Source organism: Amia ocellicauda, chromosome 8 (assembly GCF_036373705.1).
Source record: "Amia ocellicauda isolate fAmiCal2 chromosome 8, fAmiCal2.hap1, whole genome shotgun sequence".
NCBI classification, from domain to species: domain Eukaryota; kingdom Metazoa; phylum Chordata; class Actinopteri; order Amiiformes; family Amiidae; genus Amia; species Amia ocellicauda.
In genome coordinates, this window is record NC_089857.1 from 21535256 (window position 1) to 21554507 (window position 19252).

Below are 19252 nucleotides of genomic sequence, written 5' to 3' on the forward strand. Positions count from 1 at the left end.
GTACTGGCTGTCTGCAGCCCTCTTGGCAAGAGGCTGAACGTAGCCAAAGCACGACTCCTCTTCATTCACCTTGACATCCACAGGGAGTGCATGACTGTGGGAAAGGAACTTCCTGGTTCAACAGCAGGGTTCCTATCAGGTAAAAATTGGTTTTGTGTTGGTTTGTTTACAAATCATATGGGGATTCAAATGCTTTACAGATTTGGGGAAAAAAATACAACGGTGAATTTCTTTTGAATATCTAAGCATTTTAGTTTTTTGTTCTTTTAGACCAACATTCAGGGGAAAATATTAGAAGCAGAAAAAAAAGCATGACCTTTTTTGTTTATCTCGCCAAGATAAGGAAATGTGCATTCACTCTCAACCCCACCACACTCCTCAGAAGTGGGTGACAACCTCCTGAAAGCCGTGCTCCTCACCTGTGCTCCAGTGCTTTTTCAAAACCTGCTTTGTAAGGCCTCCTCACTCCAATAGGCTGCTTGCAATGGTGGGTGTCTAATACCTCACTGTTCAATAGGTACTCAACTGAGAGGAACATGAGCCAGATAGTGTTTTACAGCTAGGGGCCACTTGACTCTGGGGCTTGGTGTAACTACAGCTGTGGTTCTCAGCCTTGGTTCTGAAGGCGCACTATCCTGCTGGTTTTCATTCCAGTCGAGCTCTGAATTACTTAAATTCTGTAATTGTAATTTTTCAATTGCCAAGCTGGAAAGCCGTTGGAGAATTCAGATGGGATTATATAAATAATATGTACCATGAGCAACATAAATATTGGCATTCACAGGCCTTGGAATTGTTGGGATAAATGTGCTTTGAGGAGTAGAATAGAATGATTGTTTCTTTCTTGCTTGGCACTTTCTTAAACATCAAAAGTGTTTGTTTAGTTTTACATCGAGAACAGGCCCATTGCTGCAGTGTCAGACTGGCTTCCTTAAAATGACAAGAAATGCATCTCAGAGTTGATCTCTTTTCAGAATGTTTACAGATCAAACTCCGACTAATAAAAGTATAAACACTGTGTGTTAGAGGGGAAATCAGGACATTTCACACAGGTCTATGCATTTGAGCTCTGAATGTCACACAAGACGGAGCAGGCTTTGAAAGAAATCAAAGTCCTCTCAGGAGTTGCAGATCTGTGCCGATGCATGGTTTTTCAGCCTTTAGAAAAGAGAAGACAAATTGTATGTGATTTTGTTCTCCTTTTCCTACCTCACCGTCTCTGGGTCTTGTCTAATAGCAACTATCGGTTATCTTGGTGCTGTCCTTAAGAACACTCCCCAGACAATTTGTGGAATATTAAGCATCACGTAAACTATAACAATAGAAGAAAATCCAAGTCTTTATGATGAATTTGACTAATTAAGAACATGAATGAAAGTTGAGAGGAATGTGTATCTGTCCTAAAAATGACCTCTGAGTCCCCTTATAAAAACAAGGAAGAATGTGTTCTATAAATGTAACCTTGTTTGTTTAATGTATTCTGCCAACAATACCCTAAAAAATGCTTACATACAATAAACCTAGCACAGCTGAACCTGACACACTGTTACATTCTCTATTAGTGGTGTCAAATCTCTTTTTGCTTCCAGCATTTACAAAAGACCTATTTGTACACATATACCGGCAGGGAATATTGTAATAATTCATGTTAATTCCGTTTGGAAAAAGCTTCGATAATGTCATTTGCTCAGTGAACTCTAATTGAAACTGGATTCCAGCCAACACGCGCAGATTGACATCAGAAAGTTGCCCCAGGATGTTTCCTGTATACACAGTTGATTGTGTTAAACTCCTGCACGTCTCTCCGTCAGCAGCACTGAAGGAAGTACACTCATCTTTCGTTGTCTGCTGTGGTGGGGCTCCATTAGCAGCCCTGCTCATTAGCTTGTGATTGCAAACAGCGTGAGCGGGCGGAAAGCATTCAAATGCTTCCTTATCTTCTTCTGCTTCAAACTAAGCCGGCAAAAGGCGCTCACCTGCAGCTAGGTCCCCTGCTGCAAACACATTGTTATAGTCAGGATCAAACTTGAAATGGAAGGCCTTGGGTACCTTCAATTTCCACAACTAGGATGCCGAATGGTGTGCATCTGGATGGGCATTTCTGCTTCTGTATTTGACTTTTTTTGTTTTGTTTTTTGGTTAGTGAAAATACTGCGTTATTTGTTTGCACCCCCTTAGAATACAATCTTACAGTGCAGTTTCCATGTTGGACTTGTCTACTTGATCCTTCTCATATTTTCCCTCCCGTTGGTCACCACATACAACATCCCACCAAGTCATTGGAAACATTTCTCAAACCAGTGAAGTAAAGGACACACAACTCATCCAACATATTATTTGGTCTACCAGGTTAATGTAACTGAAATTAGAACATAATAACATAAGAAAGTTTACAAACGAGAGGAGGCCGTTTTACCCATCGTGCTCGTTTGGTGATCCAAGGATCCTATCCAGTCTATTTTTGAATGTTCTCAAGTTGTTTTCAGCTTCAACCACATGGCTGGGGAGTTTGTTCCAGATTGTGACTACTCTCTGTGTAAAGAAGTGTCTCCTGTTTTCTGTCTTGAATGCCTTGAAGCCCAATTTCCATTTGTGTCCCCGGGTGCGTGTGTCCCTGCTGATCTGGAAAAGTTCCTCTGGTTTGATGTGGTCGATGCCTTTCATGATTTTGAAGACTTGGATCAAGTCCCCACGTAGTCTCCTCTGTTCCAGGGTGAAAAGGTTCAGTTCCCTCAGTCTCTCAGTAGGACTTTCCCTTCAGACCTGGAATAAGTCTGGTTGCTCTCCTCTGAACTGCCTCTAGAGCAGCAATATCTTTCTTGAAGTGTGGAGCCCAGACCTGTACACAGTATCCAGATGAGCTCTAACTAGCGCATTGTACAGTCTGAACATCACTGCCCTTGTTCTCAATTCTACACTATTGACAATATAACCTAGCATTTTGTTTGCTTTTTTTATTGCTTCCCCATATTGTTTGCATGGGGAAAGTGAGAAGTCCACATAGACTCCTAAGTCTTTCTCATGGTTAATCCACACTGACGCTTTTTGTGCCAATAAAGAAAACGTATATTTGTATTTGGCTGTGTTGTATGATAACTCTGTGCTGCAGAGTGGCAGGACAGACCCCACCATGCCAACTTAACCCTAGCTGCATTTGAGCCAATTTAACGCTGGCCCAGGGAGGGGAGCAAAAGCGGATTATTGCGCAAACCGTGAACTGAAACATGATTTTTCAGGTTGGAGAGTTGATCTAATACTGCAAGCAAAGGAATTCCACAAGTCCTAATGTCCGTGCTTTAGTGCTGCTGGCTGTAATTTCCTCCCAGTCTTGTGAAATCAGAGCCTAGATTAACAGTATGGCCATATCATTTTTGGTTGGTATGTGAGGAGGGGGTTGGTAATTACACAGCTCTCTGTGTCCCTCCACTCCTCTTCCTCTCCCCCAGGGAATCCGAGGGTAGATTAAGGCTCCCATGGACAGTTTAATTGTACACTTTCTATCTATTTCTGTTGTGCCAATATCTATGTCTGCATAATCCATCTTCATCTCCCCAATAACAGTAGCCACAGTAGCCCTTTCAGTCTCTTTATGAGTGAGCAGATTGCAAGCTTCAAATTATACCTTCAGCTTATATATGAAGTATGGTAAGATATCAGTTTTGATCTTTCTTATTTGAAAAAAAACAAAATATATAGTTTGCTCGTTTGTTAAATTATTTTAATAATAATTTGTTATACATTATATTTTGCATTGACAATGGATTTCACTTTCATACTGTAAGAACATTTAATTACGCTTGGATTTTAATTAAAGTTTTAACTAAAAGAGTAAAAAAAGAAAGAAAGGAAATGGGAAGAAAAAATGCTGTCACTCCCCTTCCTCTCTGCCAGAGAAGTAAAATAAGAGAAAAGGGTCCCATTGACAGCCTAATTGCATACTCCAGCTTACGGTTTCTCTCTTCTTTCACTTGGTGTCTCGTGTCAGCCCTCTACCCTCCTCGCCCCCTGGCCCTGTAATTGCTGAATATAAGCAACTATTCCTTGTATTATCATCTTTGTGTCAAAGTGCATCAGTGATGTGCTAATTAGTATGCATGGATATTAAGGTAATGGTAACATTTTCCATTCTCAGCCCAGAATGAGATGTGAAGCTATTCTGCTCTGCTCTTGACCCATAATGGGTGGAAAAAAGTTACATTGCAGACTCTGACTTACACCAAAAAATACTTGCAAAGACTTGAGGATATTTGGGAGTGCAATAACAATTTTCACATTGACAGCTGTTGGCGATTCTTGTCTAAATATAATCATATGCCTTTAGGAGCATGAGCCATTGCTTAAAGCTGCAACATGTAATAAATATATAAATATGAAAGAATTGCCTACTTCCTCCAAATATTCAGTGATGCCCCAGTGAATATGTCGTGTCTGAGGACAAGATCAGTAAAGTGACATCATTGAAACAGACCTGTGGTCCTTATTTCTTTGAATGTGTTTGTCTTTCTCGATGCTACTACCGTTTCATCCACAATGCCTTTTAAAGTCATTTAATAAAAAAAAACAATAGATTCTGCAAAGGATAAGTTAAACCTTTGGGAATGCATTTTATCCTCGTCTTATCTGCTGCCTCCACCAGTGTCTCTGTCTGCCAGTGGCTCTTCCTGGCTCGTCCACCTTCTCTCCTTCTCTTTCGGGAGGGGAGTGGGCAGCGCAGACAGCCCTGCGGGGGATTCTCCGCAGTGGATGGAGGGGAGAGTGTGAGGCTCTGATCATTGGGCTTTGGGGTGATGCTCGGCATATTAACATGGTCAGAGTCTGAGATCAAAGGGGCAGAAAGTTACACTGACTTATATGCTTTTAGCAATGTACACTAATATGGTATGGTAAGTGTGTGACAGGGGAAGCGTATGTGAAAACAGCCCATTTAAAAGCCACAAGGGGGCTTTTTAAATAAGGGGGATAAATAAGAGCCCGAGGTGGAAATGGATGATGTCACATTACAATTGGATATACAAAATATAAAGGCGAGCCATGTTAATTTATTGTTCACAAAATAGTTTCATATTTGTTTCTGCTCTGAAACGCATGCATTTGAAGTTCTGTTTAAACTGAGATTAATTTAACTGTAAAAGGGTTGTCACTTTATTCCCTTCTGTAATAGCGTTTTGTGATTGAATTGAAGGTTGAATGGATATACACTGCAACCAATCATACATTTCCTAGAGGCCTGTAAAACATAATCTTATTTTGTTCATTTCAAATATGGCAAATGTATCATAAACCTGAATTAAGCTTAGTATCGCCGTTCTATGGAGTAGTGGGGGATAGTTTTGCATGGGTCTAGGTTAAAATGTTGGCGTTGGCTAGTGTTGGGGTTCCACCTGTTGCTTGTGCTAAAAATGGGTTAGCTGATCTTTGATGTACTAGGATGGTGTACTCTGCAGACTCACGCTACAATGCAATGCAAACATGAGTGACTGTTTTTGTAATTCTGTGTATTTCTCTGCCAAGTCCTTTTCTCTGCTTTTTGTATTTCACTAAATGTGCTGTATCCTTATTTGTAATCTTGGCTCTGGGATTCTACAGTATGTGCTTTCTGAAGTGACTCTCCTGCTTGTTTGTCCCTGTCATGGGTATTGAGTGTGTTGTGGCTGACTCTGGCTGCGAGACAAAGGAAGTAAGCAGTTTTTTCCGATTTTGCTCTGTGACTTCAGCCCTGGCGCTGCTGAGAGAAACAGCTGGCTTTTGGATGTTGAATTGTGAAACCAAATCCAGAATATATTACTGTAGCCTAGATTGATTCCAGGTTAGTTTCTGGACTGTAAAAAGATGACACCAACAACCTGTAGATCCGTCTTAATAACTCGCTTATAGAACAATACTTTCAACACGTTATTTGGGAGATTTAGATCATTATAATATAGGACTTAAAGCTGTCCCATAGAGGACTACAGGGTCTAATATTGTTGTCATTTGTTTGTATTTGCATACATTGGCATTTTATTGGTTAATGATTTATTAGGCTGATTATTCATATTTTATTCAAAATTAATGAACATAATGAGTTTTAATTTGCTTTCTGGTAAATGGATTTGCTTTTATTAAGTTATTAATGATGGGCATTGCTGGTTAGAAAATATTCATTGTATTCCATCACCACTCCTATTCTTTGATAGATGTACAGTTTGTATGTGTAAATGTGTGCCACAATATCTGCCATTTGTAAAACACGGAAATCGTTATACTGTTTTTCAAATCACATTGAGCTCGGCCCGCCTCAGATTTCAATTCATGACTGGTAGTTTTATTTTGCCTAAGGCATAGTTTTTGTGAAAAGCTCTCAATGAATGTGAGATTCATTAATATATGCTTCTTTGGATGTGATTTCTTTATCGCAGATTTAAAGCCCTTTTTAAAGCAAATCTAAACCCTGCATTTATTATTTTTTGTGAGAAAGAGTAGCAAGTGCTTTTTCATTGTCTCAACACCTCCTTATTAATGATGGAAAGGTGTGATGAAATATAAATAAATTGTCAGATTGTTTGTTTTATAGAAAAACAGAACATATTGTGCAATTTTATTGTCTTGCTTTATTTTTCAGAATTTTTTAAGGATGTGAAATAACTGCCATTAAAATATATTTGGAGTTTGGTAACCTGTAAACGAATCACTGCTGACATGAAGAGCTCCAGTTCATGTGCGTTTCATGTTGTCTGAGAGCGTGCCGGCGTGGCTGTGATTGTGCGTGTGTGTTTGTGAGAGATTGGAGGGATTGCGCTCTCGTGTGGGAGTGGAGAGGAGCCTGTGTGCCTGCTGGAACAGCGCGTGTAGAGTGTGCTTCTCCATGTGTGTGCCTGCGTGTGTGTGAAAGGAGAACTGCACACAGGGAAAGAGGAGGCTGTCTGTCACAGGGGTGGGCCGGGGGAGAGAGGGAGGCAAGGCTGAGATTTGCCTGCCTGACAGTTCAGCTCCGCTTCGTGCAACAAGATCCACCTGGTGATTCGGCCGTTAGGGAGAAAGAGAGGGAGAGACGCGTTCAGGGTGATTCTCAGTGTCTGTGATGCGAGGCGGGCTGTGCCGGGTGTGAGTGTTTTCTGTGGCACATGCCTTCGGTCCGTCTGAACAGGGGTCAATCCGTTTTCACTGGCATTCACTGGCACACGGATGCCGATCGCACAGCTTCCCTGGCTGAGGAGAGACCTTGGATTTCCATACTTGGTGGTCATTTTCCATGGGAAATGGGCTGAAATATAACTGGAGACGTATTACTATTTTTTTAATATTTTTTGTTTTGCTTTGTTTTCATTATTATTTATGTGTTTGTTTATTTTTTTTCAATCTACCATGGAGATGATACTTTTTTTTCTGAAGGTGATCCCTTTTCTTCTCATGGTGATTTGGTTACTTTTAAACTTTTGTCCTTCTCTTTCTGTGGGTTTGCCTTCGATCAGGTAAGTTTTCAGGTTTGCTGGAGTCCCCTTGCAGTTTGCATTATTAGTCTTCAGTAGATTTTTCTGATGGTGTAGTTTATGAAGAAATGGCTTGCTTAGTTATAATACATACATCCTTGTGTGCAGTGAAATATGTGACCTATATGTGATCTTTATATAAATTAAACTTTATTAAATTGAATTAGATTACATAAATAAATAAAATCATCATTTTTAAAAATACAAAAATGTTTACTATTTCCTTTCCTCATCAAGAACTTTCTCATCAAGAGCTTCTTTAACCCCCCCTGGAGTTAATAGAGGAGATAATGACTAGAAAGTTGGCTCTATACATGGACAGCCTGTCTTTGAGCAGGACTTGAGGATTCAAATATCCCAGGGTTAGAACTGTCAGGAGTTTGACTTTGACTTTGTCTTTATAACATTTTATACTTTTTTCATTGGTTAGCTGATTTGTGGTAGTTTTCATGTCTTGGAATTAATATGGACATGTATGAGGGAAGATGTGATAAAACCATAATATAAATGAAAGCATTGCATCTATTTAGCCTTCGTTGTAAGTTTAGTAATCTTGTTATACCAAGGGAAGCCCATCTTAAGGACAGTGCCAGCAGGGGCAATCAAATCTTAAGCTGGAGTTTTTCAGTCAACAGATTGATGGAAGAAAGTTGTAGCTCTGACCATGTCTATTTGTGTGTTGCATGAGCAGATTAATCTAGACAAATACCAGCTACTTTTGTTGTGAATAAAAAAAAAACTGAAAACAGCTAGACTCCACCTCCAGATATTTACCAAATTGTAATACCTTAATTAACATCACATTTAAAATTACTTAACTTTAACATTTGAAAATATTTAAATTTAAGTACAATTAGCCAGGGTGCATTTTAACCTACTGTAACTTAAAGTAACAATGTTTCTAGGAAAACTTTTGTAAGGCTCCTATTCAGGTCTAGTAAGTGCTGGAACTGACATGTATGTAGTTACAGAGAGAAAATCTGCTTTTGCTAGTACGAGGATGTTAATCTTGTTTTGTGCACTATTGCTTGTCTGAGGCAATGTGTTAAACGTGTTTAATAGTGACCGATAGATTGCTTGTTATGTGACTTTGAAAATGAAAAGGCAGCCCCCCCAATATTTAAAAACATACATTAATTAAATAAATTAAATTAAATACGCTACTAGCTCATAGATGAGAGTTTTACCAGGAACTTCCAGTTTGAAGCCCCCGGCTCTGCCACTGACTAATTGTGTATTACTCTGCGTACTTAATCTTGTGCGATGTCCTTTACACAATTTGGAAACCTGATGTCCTTCAGTAAATGACTCTGGAGCTACAGTTGTTAATGCGTAGTTAACTGCTTGACTCTCTTGAATTAAAGCACCCATTCAATTAGCTGTACTAATAGTATACTACACCTAATGATAGTGCTTATTCTACTGTAAAAACTGCAGAATTTAGAAAGCAGGCATTACTTACATACATTTGTTTTTTACTACAGTCTTTAGGTACTGTAGCAGGCAGGTGGGAAAGGAGAAGAAAATAAATAAAAGGATATCACTGCATTTGCTAAATTAATCTTTGGAGAGAAAAATAACAACCTAGCTACTTGTTTACATAGGTAATAGCACAGAAATTAAAATTAATTGGACTATTTTTATTGCCCATCCCTTTTGATGTAATTTGTAAATCATTTAATAATTTTAGATGAGAGAATAATTAAACAAGGGCACCACTAGATCATTTTTTTTTTTTTTTTTTTTTTTTTTTTTTTTTTGTTGCTATGTGGAGTTTAAACAGAGGCATTTATATGAAATAAAACCCTGAGGATAATGTAGATGAACAGTACTCTTCTACTCTGATGTACTATAGTTAAAGGCATCTTTATTGGTTGGACAAATCATTTAAGATTAGCCCGATTTCTAGGAGGTTTGTTGTAATGCAAGTAATAAAAAAAATATAAAAACCATAGGCAACGAACGTACAAAACAAAATGCAACCACCACACCTTCCTCTCACAGAGCCAGGACAGGAAAAACCTCTGTAGATCTTTACAACATCTTGTAACAGCCATTGTTAAAAACCATAACAATCATTATATTCATGTTTATTAATAATAGCAATTACAGTCCCTGCAGGCTAATGTTGTAGAGCATCTGCAAAGTGCTTTTGCATTAACTGTTGACACAACATCAGTACAATAAAAACATGTATTACTTTGCAAATTGATTGTGACTCACAGTTATTCATTGTCATCTAAAGGACATTTTCAACAAAGAAAAAGATGATGATTTTTGTGTGTGTGTGTGTAATTTCTGATTTTAATTCAAACTTTGCTTCACTGGAATTAGGTGTGGCAGGGATAGGTTTGTCCCATTTCCCCATGTATATACCAAGGAAAGTGTGCAGGGTACTGCGCCAGTTAGATTACATCTGCAACCTGGACCAGGATGTTAAAGAACAAGGAGAAGAAGACATTAAATGTGACAAACTATCACAATTTGTACATCAGCTGTGAGGGAGAGGTTTATGGCTTCTTTGGCCAGCTGAAGATAACATGAGAGACACAGCAGGAAATGGTGCATTCAGGATTGGGGGAGAATATAGTGATTTTTTCCTACCAAGTGATGACAGTGAACTTACAGCACTCCAATAGGTTATTTGTAAGGGCCATGTAATTAACAGATAAATTTAATATGCCTGGGAGAGGTGTTTCACGAGGAGCTGATGTATGAGGTGAATGGATGGTCACAGTCCCCCCCCCATACCATTTCATCCAAGTTGAATGAGGACAATACAGAGGGAGAAGCTGGCCAAACTTGGCACACCGTGTTGGATGAGCTCTGTGGTACAGTGGGAGCTCCAGGATCTGCCAATAATATTGAATGTTGAAATCATGGAGGAATTCCATCCCTATTTTGTCACAAACGGTTTGAGTAGTTATGGAAGCTAATGACAGTCGAGGCACAGCAAATGATTGAGCTCGGGGTAATTGAACCTGCAGACACTGACAGGTGTTCCCCAGTGGAGACGGTTTAAGTGATGGCCTAGTAAGGACTCGTATTGACTAAGGCAAAAATCAATGAGCTTTCACAACCTGACATCTTATTTCCTCATTTTAACCCACCCTTGAGAAGTGGAATGAAGTAAGATCACAGCCAGGCTTTGTAGTTATCCGTTAATTACAAGAAAGGCAAGCTGTGCAATCCGCATTGTTCAATATGTCAGGGATATGCCGTGGCATATTTTCCTGTTTGCAGTGCCATTCTCTCCAGGTATAACAGGTTGTAGTATCACAACTTTTAGCCTGGTTTCTATAATGGTAGGTAGGAATGAACGGAGAAGTCTGAAGTCCTGCCCCTGATTTTACTGGAAGCCTTTCCTGAAGAGTGTTGCAGTTAGTGAATAAACTGGGCTGGCAAACCAGAACGTAAAATCAGGGGAAGAACTTTGGAGAACATGTTGTTTTTGTAAGCAGGCATGACCTTAGGCTATTGGCTCATTGAAGTAAATAGCCTTGTTCAGTACAGCTCCCTCTGTCCCTGCAATTTGGCACGAAAGTGGATTTTTTTATATTGTCAGAGATGTAGATTTGATCTGAAGCAGCCCTATGAGGTGTAAAGTGCCTTATTGCAATGCTATTTATTGTAATTTTGTGCCTTCAGCATGTTTTATCTGGCTAGATGCATCCAAGTGCTTTATTGAGAAAATGATTAATAGTTTTTCACATGACTCCTCTGATGGAGAGAAACTCAACTGGCTTCTCCAAAGAAAAAGATGCATATGGTAAAGGATGACCTAATATTAGAATTCAGACAGGATGCGTTTCTGTTCGTAAGGAGCTGGATTATGTGTGAAAGCATGACTATTTTCCATTGCAGGTGTTTCATTGATGCTTCAAATCTAAAGAACTTAAGAATGAGTGAACACGTTCTCAAAAGTCTTACTCGGGACATTTAAAATATGTTCGAAGAGCTCCAAATTAATATGATTTGAATACTGGAAAAATACAGCACCCTCTATCCAACATTTGCTGGGGCTATATATTTCTGATATCCTTATAAAACATGAAAGTCATGAATTCTGAAGTCTTATCGTCACTGTGACACAAATTGTATAATTTCAAACATCTAATATGATACAATTACTCAGTCATACATTTTTAAAGTCTGTTTTTCTTTTTTAGTCCGTTTGTGTTTCATAACTGTATTGGATTTAAAGCTTAAATAAAAGAAAACCTAAAACTACTTAAGCTACTACATCCAGGAACAAACAGGCTTCCTTCTTCAGAAGTTAAACCTTGTTGCTGCTTTATAGCTTCCTGTCACAATTCTCTGGCGGAGTGTTTCAAGGTAAGGGTGAAGATCTATCACTCGACGTCAGGGGCATTGTCTCCGAATAAGAGGACAGTGGCAGTCGGTGCCTGAAACCGCCTACGCGATCATGGCACACTGTGCAGCAAAGACACAGGATGATGAAAGAGTGAAATAATGAGAAATGTACCAGGGATTCACAGAAAGACTTGTTACTGTTTAATTACACACCATATCCGTATCAAAGTCACCTGCTTTTTCTTTTCATTTTTAACGGTAAACTCATTCTTGATCTAGAACGCATTCAATTTACTTTTATTTGGACATAGTCATAGGATTCTCATCAACAGTGACTTCAGTCTTCATGGACTGCTGTCTCTCCAAACTATACTGCTAAACTATACAGCTCTGGAAAAAATTGAGACCACTGCAAAATGATCAGTTTCTCTGGTTTTACTATTTATAGGTATGTGTTTGAGTAAAATGAACTACTGACAGCATTTCTCCCAAATTCCAAATAAAAATATGAATGGAGTGGAATGGCTGCCATACATGTAGAGATGCTGATTTAAGAAAAATTTGCAGTGGTCTCTTAATTTTTACCAGAGCTGTATATCATACCTCACGCTCATGTGAAATGTACACACTTTGTCTTTTTGTTTGGCATATATGGATATCAAATCCAACAAAAGTGAAACTGGTAGTTCAGACTGCATTCTTACAATAATGGCAGAGGGACGATCCCAGCTCCCAAGGAGTTTTACAAAATGTGTAAAATGCATGTTTTCCTGTGCAAATGATCACAGTGAGTTACAGTGAGGAGTGGTAAAAGAACAGCGCCTTGTCCCTCACCTGTCCTGCCCTCTCGGCTTTAATCATTTGCGCTGATGGGTTATATTGAACTGAACACAGGCAGTTTGGCGTCTGAGGGGGCTCTCTGTGAATCATAAACAGGCAATAAAAGCGATCAGGTACCATATGTGAGACGGCAGCTTCGGTTAATTTATCAACTTTCAAATTAGACCTGGAAAACATGCTGAGCCCCAGCATTAATAACCAGGGCTTTTTTTAGATGGTTTAAAAAAAAATAAATAGGGTATTCGTATTGTAGATTTTATTAGTTAACTGGAAATCATCCCTTGAACTTAGTTTTTGTAATTATAAACAGTAGGCTATACACAAGCTAGTAATGCTAGCACAAGCTAGAAAACAAGCTAGTAATGTAAAAAAATGGTTAAGAGTGCTTAAAGGCTCAATATAATGGTTATTTTATTCCCTAAACAGTGGTTTTCCCTTTTAGGAATATGAACTTGCTATTATTTTCACTGGGGGTTTAGATTGTAATGGTTTAAATAATCATTTATGTTTCTAGAATTCAGAATCTCACAGGGGACAATTAACGTGTTTGAATATTTACACATTTACATATTTTCATGGTTTTCTTGATATTGGCAGGTTGTTAATAGTAGATTTTCACTGATCATAAAAGCATACTTGTCTGAAGGAACGATTATGTTAGAATACAGTCAAAAAAACCCAGAAACAAGTCATTAAGATATTTGAATGCTCAAGACTTTGCAACTCGTCAACTGTCACCAAAATAAACATCATCAAATACTGTGTAAAGCTGCACCTTCGTTAGATCTGACAGCAAAATATTCCACCAGTCTATTTTATTTTTTTTATTTTAAGTTGAGACCTAGATTCTTCGGATACTAGGGCAGTGAATGTCTCAAGATGTAGAGAAGCTGGAAGTATCCTCAGTCAGGGGGAGAAGGGGAGAGGGCCCTGGCTGGCTGACTGGCTGGCTGGTGAGTGCGATGGTATTTATAGGTTATCAATAGCTGAGAGCTCAGTGCACTGTTCTCCTTTGTGTGGAGTGCGTCTGTCTCTGGGATTCAGGAGTGCTGGGAGGAAGAGACGGGGAGCTGGGAGAGGGGAAGGGAGCATTCTGCCGCAAGGGAGAGATCTCTTCCTGTTTTAAATCAGCTTGCTAAATGTCAGCTGGTTATAAGCTGATGTATAATTTTTCTTTCTCTGTCTCTCTGTCTCTCTCTCACAAGCCAATCCAGCTGACTGGCTCCTATTGTTTCTGTATTTCATTCTGTCTCCGTTCTTCGCTATCACTCTCTCTTTCTGTCAGTCTCTCTCTCTTACTCATAAGTTATCCTTTTTTTTCCTTCTTCACCCACGGTTTACAGCTCACAGCAAGGCGAAACACACAGGCAGGGGGTTCTGGCACCTCATCAAAGACCCAGTGCAGATGTGGGTGTTGCAGTTTGGAAACGTTTGGTTAATCGTTTTCAAGAATAGGTTCCTTGTGTCGTTTAGCCCTTTTGGCACCCTTTCCAATAGTACGATTCCAAAGTTCATAACAAACAAGTAATTCAAGTTTGGAAACATATATATTTACTAACTAATCTGTTAGTTTGGGATTCACAAAGTTTCCAGATGCTGTGACAATTTATTTGTGGTTGTTGGGTTAAAATCAATGGCATTTTAAGCCATAAAGTGGAAATAAATGAATTAGGGATGCTTTTAAGTGATACAAAATTCTCTAGTAATTTATGAATAATTATATTTCTTGATGTTCCTTAATTCCATAGCTCTGATACTGAGAATTCGGACAGATTCCATATTGATGCAGTGGTATACAGTGTGCACTATGAGCCATCGTCAACATTATTTAATTTTTCTTTGACCACCAGGGTCCTGATTGTAATAGAGCACGCTGTCACCTGTATGGCAGTCTAAACACAGACCTCGGACTCTGTGCTGTATGGCACTTATTGTTCTTGCCTGTGCAGCTGGGTATGCCAAATCCAGGAAGAGAGAGGATGAAATTTGCTAATTGAATAGTAATTGGAAACATTAATTGCTCAGCTATGACAAGAAAATGAATGCCTTGAGAAACTCCATGCAGATTGCAAACTCCAGGGGTCCCCCCCCCACCCCCAGCCCAGTTAAAATGGCTAGTTAAAGCGCTCTGGCTGGTGCTGTGTGTTGTGCTCTTGACAAGCCTCCAGGCACAGTAACCGCCATGCTCCAAATCATAGTAGAGAGCTATTCCATCACATTGTCTTCATGCTGTAATATACAGCACCATAACACTGATTACTAAGCTTGGCAAAACTGCGGTCTTTTACTCTGTTGACCAAAACTAACTACTGATCTACTAAAACCCACTGCCATCCAGTCTACAGACCAGCGTTATTGAGCCAATAAGCATCCTAGTGGCCAGTATGTATATACATTGTATTCAAATTTAATATGGGTTAACCCATTCTGTAGTAGGGCTATATGTTGTTTCCATGTGGTAAAAAATATAATAAAAAATTACGTATGGTAATATATGGTTTAATGTTTGTAAACAAATGTTACACTTTGTTTTGGAGGCATGCTTTGTATTCATCAACTGGCTTCATTTATTCATTATTCATAAATAATACATCCTTCTGTGTTTCTGCGGTATATTGACTGGCATCGAGTTTATAAATATGCAAAGCAAAAAAGAAAACATACCTGTCTCTGATTCATACACAGCTTTATGCGTTGTATTTCAATTTGTTTATTTTTTCATGCACAAGCTTTCAATCAAAACTTCATTAATAGTGAAAACGCTGTCCCTGTAATTTCCCTTATTTTCATCAGGGTGCCCTAGTACATTCCCTTCCACTTCAATGATCAAAATCATCCTTATTGTCAAACGGATTAAACAAGTTCTGTAAGGAATCAAAAGAAAAGTTTTGGTTTGATTTAATATTTTTTTCCGATTTGATGGGGGAAAGAACATCCAATGATTCAATCAGAGATATTTTAGCTTGTTACTGAGAGAATGAAATGTCTTACTGACTGCTAATGGTACATGTATGTTTTGTAATACACATTTTCTTGCTGTCCGAACTGTCTTGTTTGCTGATTATCGATTTGCTAATATAAATGTTCCTCAACTCCAAATTTTGAGCTAATGTTTTCCATTAATTTAACGTTGATTTGAATAACTCTGATTAAGAAGCTCTTTTAGTTTAAAATAAATGAGAACAGCCACCATGACATGAAAAGTGGTTAATTAAACATTTTTGTTTTTATTAAATAAAAAAGTTGGTGCAAAAACATCTCAAGGAGTTTGTGTGACCAGGCTGTGTTTAATTCCAGTCACTCGTGCCTTCTCTGCTTTTTTGGTTGAATGTCTGCTCATTGTTCCCACCGGCATGCAGTCTCGGTTTCAGCTTGATAAAAAGGTTCACCTGCAGGGGTTTCTGGAAATTCGGGAGCTCATTGCCCCTGCAGCAGACGGCTATTACATTTCTCACAGAACTTTTTTCTTCCTTCTTCATCTCCCAACTTACTGAATTGTGTTTTGAACTATTGTAGTATTTTTGTTTGTTGAATTTGATACATTTGCTCTTCTGCCTGAAGCAGTCTTGTATATGGCTTTGTCAATGATATTTCCTTCTACTTCACAATCCTGGTATGAATCTAATCATCTACAGTTATTTTTTATTGTATTTATAATTATTTATTCACCATCATTTAATACATTATTTATCAGATAATATGGGAAAAGAGGAATAACATAGTTTTCATATATAACACTTTTCTGAGCAAGGTCATTATTTTTTCTTTGATTTGAAACCATAACTATGAATTTCTCTGCAAATGATGAGTGATGCACAGTTACCCTGTATCAGACTCTTCACTTCACTCTTCTCTCTGCTGGTAATTGATTCTACCTGATCTTATATGCTATGTAGAGGTTGTTTTTATGACTGCCAGTGCATCATGCATTGCAATATTTTGGAGAGCAGTGTAGTACCAGGATCTGATGGACATTATAATGTGTGGACATGTGCATCTACAAACATGATAACACAGTGTGCCATTCAGTGGGTCAAAGAGAACAGTGTTGAGATCCAACGCAACAGCTTTTGGGGTTTGAACTGTATAATCCATGAAGAGTCCTCAGGGAGTAGCTTCTCTGACAGCACCAGAAGTCCCAAAGGAATCCCCTCTGTCTATCAGAAGCATCGCAGTCTGGTTGGAGTAAAATGTTATGGTGGTCGGTGTGGGGAAACTGTTTTTGATAAGTTTACTTTTATCAATACATCACAGTTTTTAACAGCCTCCTGTGCCTATTAGGGAAAACTATTAAAAATGAATGTACAATGATTATTAATTCTCACTGATGTTCAGATAAAGAGGGACTACTAATAAAATATCTACTGGCTTTGCATTTTGATCAAGGGAAGAAATTAATTCTTCCTTAAGCAGTCTTTGAACTACCTGCTAATTATTTTTCTTTTATAACTTGTCCTTTATTGGATATATTGTCTTCAGAAAGTTATTTTTCCTTTCTTCTTCTACAGCTAAAGTTGATCACAGTTTGTAACAGTATACAGATTGTAGCTGAGATAATTGGCATGTTTAAACTTATTGTTAGTTTTCCTTAGGAGTAAGGTTTAGTACTTAACTCGAAATGATCTTTTACATAAAATAGAGAAATATAGTTTATAATGCATAACATACATTTCTCATCTGTAGTTTATGTCCAGGGCAGAATTTTGAGTAGGTTATAAATATATCTGGCAACATGATTCTGTTTTACAAGCTTACCTCTGGGTGTAATAGTTTAAGATGCAGAAGGCTCAATGTTATTTATGTGTAAATGTCCCCTCTTTACACACCCCATAGATTGCATGCACTGTAAACTATAAATTCTTGTTCGGGGCGCTTGGCTCAAAGGCAGAAGGTGCCCTCAGGAAAGTTTTCCGAGTCAATCATCTCAGACAGCATCCTCAGACGCAAGTGTATTGTTGGCAAAAGTGTTTGTTTTATATCAAAGGAAATCGGCTTTTGATACAACCGTCACCTTTTCCCTCACTTAAGGTGTATAGATGTGGAAACAGGAAATGAACAGTATGTTGCATAAATTGTGTATATTTTTTTTATTTTTAATGTCACCCTGTAAATGTTTATTTTTTATTTTTCTTATAGTTATTCTTGGTAATGCTCAGTAGGAGTGTTAAAATAAAGTCGGCGCTGGGTGGGACAATGTCTCTGAGGGGACAGCACTCCCATTGGGACACTTTATTCAGCCTTTTCTAGGAGATGGCTGCTTTTCCCCAGTTATTCTACATGCAAATGCAAATGCATGCGTCTTATATTTTTCAGTGCATAAAAATGCAAGTTAATGCAAAACAACAACATTCGTATTTTACAACTTCAAAACAATACTCTGGATTATAGACCCTCTAGGAGTCTGTCCTAAAAGTGTTTTATCTGTAGAAAAGAAGTAATACAAATTCAGCAGAAGAATCCAATTTCATATCCCTGATATGACTTTTTTTTTTTTATTCACAGTTAACTGTAGCATTACATAACTTACATACATTTTTTAACACAAAATTAAGTCCAGTTAAGTCAGGTTCTCCATATAGGCACAATTTGTTCCACTTTATTTCAAATTGAACTTGCATAAAAAAACTTTCGCAAGTGATGACTCAACTCTTTCGCTTCAATTAAGTTATAGCTTAATAAAACATTATTCCATACATTGTCACTATATATTTCCTTCATCTTTTTGTCCAATCATAACTAATTTTCACTGAATCATTTTCATCTACAAAGAATGTAATGTATTACCCGAATGCCCACTGCTGAAATTGCTGTTACTGTTATGGCTATGGTTAAGTGGCTGTCAAAATATATTAGAGATACATGCCATCTAAAACTTTTTACCTAATTACAAATCCCCTTTTTACCAGTACATTATTTCATTGTATGCAAATGTAAATTTAGTTCTGTAAAGGTACAATTTAAATACACATGGCAGCCTAAGAGTTAACATTTTCTACAGATTGCAGTTTGAGTCACACTTCACGGTGACTGACATATGAGGGTTCCTGACAGATTTCGGAGTCAGACATTGTGTCAATGGGTACTGCTTCAGTATGCTGAAGATTAGTAATATCAACTCCCACTCTCTGTTGGTGACAATTCACAGTGAGTGTGCAATGCATGTCCATGCAGAGCAGTCTTTGAATTGCAAACTACAATTTGCTAGCAGATGAGGGAGGGTGAGTGATGCAGGTGTTTGTAGCAGGAGGTGAGAGACCTGTGATGGATACTGGAGAAGACATTATGGAAATTGTGCATTGGACAGTTGGACAAAGGATTGGCAGGTACACTTGGTGAGAGTTTACAAGGCAGTCGAGGAGCTTGGGGGAATGAGTGTACATCTTGGCACTGGCAGACGCTTAAAGATACAAGAGCTAAGCTTACATGATTTCATCAAAGGCTAAAGCAGAAGGTTATTGAAATTATGAAGATAACCATAACTATTAAAGATTGGAGAAAGGAGGTGTTGAATTACAAAGCAGGTCACTAAGTACACTTACAGGCAAGGGCTGATAAAACTGTGACAGCTACAGGAGTATGTTTTTAATATCAGAGAGCATGCAACATGTTCAGGCTGAATACTTATAGAT

At 38.3% G+C, this 19252-nt stretch overlaps 1 protein-coding gene across 3 annotated transcripts in view; it reads left to right on the forward strand.

Annotated features, from left to right (window-relative positions):
- unc13bb (unc-13 homolog Bb (C. elegans)) overlaps positions 1 to 19252 on the forward strand; it is a 191330-nt gene that overhangs the window by 112213 nt on the left and 59865 nt on the right. The window lies entirely within an intron of this gene.